Source organism: Petaurus breviceps, unplaced genomic scaffold (assembly GCF_028583685.1).
Source record: "Petaurus breviceps papuanus isolate PSGF00001 unplaced genomic scaffold, PetGlider_PUasm1.0 90897, whole genome shotgun sequence".
Taxonomy (NCBI): Eukaryota; Metazoa; Chordata; class Mammalia; order Diprotodontia; family Petauridae; genus Petaurus; species Petaurus breviceps.
Genome location: NW_027187374.1, coordinates 15,049,659 through 15,053,859, shown reverse-complemented (window position 1 = coordinate 15,053,859; position 4,201 = coordinate 15,049,659).

The window sequence follows — 4,201 nt, the reverse complement described above, 5'->3', positions numbered from 1 at the left end:
CGGCATTTGGAAGAGCGCGGCTAACAGCGTCAAATGTTTGTGAGAGGTCAGGAAGAATGAGGATTTTGAAAACATCATTGGATCTGGCAAAGTAAGAGGTCATTCTAACTTTGGGGAAAGCACTTTCAGTTGAATGATGAGGTGAGAAGACAGGTAACAAAGAGTTGTGAAGTGAATGAGGTGAGGAGCAAGAGGTAATGAAAATGGACAGCTTTTTCTAGTTTGACTAAGGGAGGAGAGCGACAGGGTGATGGATTGAGGCAATAATGCTAGGGTCAAATGAAGGTTGTTTCAGGACTGGCCATGGTTGTAGAGAGCAAGGAAGAAGCCAACAGATGGGGAGAGATTCATGATTCAAGAAAGAGCAGGGATAATAATGGAGGAAATTTGCCAGAGGAGATGGGAAAGTATAGGATGATGGTAATAGGTAGAAGAGTTGATCTTACAGAGGAGAAAAATGGCTACATCAGAAACTGGAGTAAAGAGAAAAGTAGCTGGTGCCAAAGGGTTGTGAGATGCAGGGAGTGCAAAGGGAATGGCTTCCATTTTCTCAGTAAAGTATGAGGAAAGTTCTTCTCTTGAGAAGAGTAGTAAAGAGGTGGTGTGGGAGATTTGAGAAGGGAATAGAAAGTTTAAAAGAGTTGCTATGGAGACTGCAATAGTTCTAATTCCTGTGGCTCTGTGCTTCTAAAACACACTTACATTATGTAATCAAGTGAACAGAAATATAAAGTGAAAGATATCTACAAAGTTAACAATTGAAGGGGGTGGAGTCAAAATGGTGGAGTGGGGCTCCAGCTTCCACCTTCCCCAATTCATGTAAATGGGGATGCTGAACAAACTTTGGAGCTGCAGAACCCACAAAATGACACAGAGAAGCTAACCTCCTACTGAGGACAGCCCGGAAGGCCTGCAGGAATCAGCCAGCACAGAGCTCTGGGAGCCGAGCCCAGCCCCACTCCAAGGCTTTAGCCCCAGGGTGGGTCTGACCAGTCACCCACTGGAAGGAATCCAGGTCACCAGCAGCTGTGGCCATTTCCAGATTTATCAAAACATAGATGCAAAGGACAAAGTGAGAGGTCAGTGCAGTCTGGACTTTGGGACCCAGTAGTTGGGAGAGCATTGGCTTTTGCCACCAGGGTGATAAGCTGCTGAGATGCCTTGGCTCAGCAGGCACCATGTTGCAGATTCAGCTCCTGGCCTGCAGAGTGTAGGGGGAACAAGGACCAGTCTGAGGGGAAATCACTCTTGCTTTAACCTGCTTGGATCTGGATTTCAATCTAGGGTGGAGGTCCTGGGGTGTGTGACCAGCTTGCCAGAGCATGTGGAGGCTTCAGCAAGGGCTCCCAACTAATACCTCCGGCAGCTGAGAAAACTCCAGCATTTGGGATGAAACCTCTCCTGTCTGGTGTCAGAGTCCTACTGTGGCAAAAAACCCAGGGGTCAAGTGACTGAGTGGCAACAAGACCAGGCAAAGGAAACAAAGCAGACAGAAGATTCCAACATTAGACTCCTATTTTGGGGACAAAAAGGAGCAAAGCATGGAATAGGAGGAAGACGGTGAAGTCAGAACTCCTGCACCAAAAGCTTCAAAGGAAAATATGTGCTGGTTACAGGCCATAGAGGACCTTAAGAAGCAGATAAGAGAAGTGGAGGAAAAATTGGGAAGAGAAATGAGAACAATGCAAGAAAATTACGAAATGAGAGTCAACAGACTGACTGAGGAAAATAACATCTTAAAAAACAGACTAAGTCAAATGGCAAAAGAGGCTCAAAAAGGCAATGAGGAGAAGAATGCCTTAAAAAGCCAAATTTGCCAGATGGAAAAAGAAGCTCAAAAGCTCAATGAGGAGAATCATTTCCTCAGATTTAGAATGGAGCAAAGGGAAGCTAGTGACTTTATGAGAAATCAAGATGCTGTTAAACAGATCCAAACAAAGGAAAGAATAGAAGACAATGTGAGATATCTCATGGGAAAAACCACTGACATGGAAAATAGATCCAGGAGAGAGAATTTAAAAATTATTGGACTACCTGAAAGCCATGATCAAAGAAAGAACCTAGAAATCATCTTCCAAGAAATTCTCAAGGAAAATTGCCCTGATGTTTTAGAACCAGAAGGCAAAATAGAGGTTGAAAGAATTCACCGATCACCTCCTGAAAAAGATCCCAAAAAGAAAACTCCTAGGAATATTATAGCCAGGTTCTGAAATTCCTAGATCAAGGAGAGAATATTATGAGCAGCCAGGAAGAAACAATTTTAATATTGTGGAAACACAATCAGGATAACACAGGATCTGGCAGCTTCTACACTGAGGTATCGAAGGGCCTGGAATATGATATTCTGGAGGGCAGAGGAGCTGGGATTAAAACCAAGAATCACCTACCCAGCAAAACTGAGTATCATGTTTCAGGGGAAATGGTCATTCAGTGGAATAGAGGACTTTCAAGCATTCTTAATGAAAAAACCAGAGTTGAATGGAAAATTTGACATTCAGATACAAGAAGCAAGAGAAGCTTGAGAAGGCAAACGGGGAAAAGAAACCATAAGCCACTTATCAAAGTTGATCTATTAACATTCCTACATAGAAAAATGATAATTGTAACTGATGAAACTTTTCTCAGTATGAAAATAGTTGAAAGAAATAGAAATATATATTTAAATATATATGTCTATATTGGAGGGTATATGGGCATATGAATACATATGTGAATGTTGTATATATATTTACAGGTACACATAGATAAAGGGCACGGGAGCAAGTTAATAAGGAGAGATGATACTTAAAAGGTGAAATTAAGAGGTGAGAGAGGAATATAATGAGAGGATATGGGGAGAGACAGAATAATGGGGTAAACCATCTCATACAGAAGAGGCAAGGGAAAATGGTTACAATGGAGAGGAAGAAAAGGAAGGCAAAAGGGAATGGGTCAACCTTATTCTCATTGAATTTGGCTTGGGGAGGGAATGACATACACACTAAATAGGTTATCTCACCCTACAGGAGAGTAGGGGGGAAGGGGATGAGAGCAGAGATGATGGAAGGGAGGGCAGGCTAGGGGGGAGGGAAGTTGAAAGCACTTACTTTTGAAAAGGGACAGGATCAAAGTAGAGAATAGAACAAGTGGGTGGTGTGACAGGACAGAGAGAAATATAGTCAGTCTTTTACAATATATCTTCTATGTTAATGTTTTGCATTAGCTACACATGTACAACCTAGACTGTACTGCTTATCTTTGCAGTAAGGGTGGGTGACAAGAGAGGAAGGGAATGAATCTGGAATTCAAAGTTTTAAAATAAAATTTTAACAAATATATATATATATACATATATATATATATATATATATATATATATATATACTATTATTAATACTATTTTACATGTAATTGGGAAATAAGATATACAGGCACTGGGGCATAGAGATCTACCATGCTCTACTGGAAAAGTCAAAGGGAAGAAGGGAAGAATGGAGAAGATATGGGAGAGAGCAGATTGGAGGAGGGGATATCCTGTGGGATTGCTATTTTAGGGTGGTGGGTAGGGGAAAAATGGGGAGAAAATTTGTAACACAAAATCTGGTGGAAATTAATGATATAAATCAGAAATTAATAAACATTTGAAAAATGAAAAAAAAAGTTAACATTTGAATAGTGTGCTTACCATCCCTGAATGATCTGTGATTTATTTCAGCTGAGGAACCTTCTCCATCTCCAAGGGATGGTCTGTGAACTTAGTTCTTTAAAAAAATATAGAGGGGAAGTTAGGTGACACAGTAAATAGAGGACTGGCCCTGGAGTCAGAAGGACCTGAGTTCAAATCCAGCCTCAGACACTTAACACAAAAAAACTAGCTGTGTGATCTTGGGCAAGTCACTTAACCCAACTGCCCTCCAAAAATCATATATATATATATATATAACTGTATTTCAATATAATTGGTTTCCTTTGTGATTCTACTTATTTCATGCATTTAAAAAGTGAGAAGTGGTTCATGAATTTTACCAGATGCCAAAGGTTAAGAACTCATGACCCCTGTACTTTTCTGTGTCATATAAGTTCTATAGGGTTGTATATAGAGGTTAATTAATAATGCTTAGGGTAACATACAACGTCAAGTTGCATTTGAACTCAAATTTCTCTGACTCCAAATCTAGTACTCTAGCCACTATAATCTACCTCTGTACCATAGGTGTGGCAG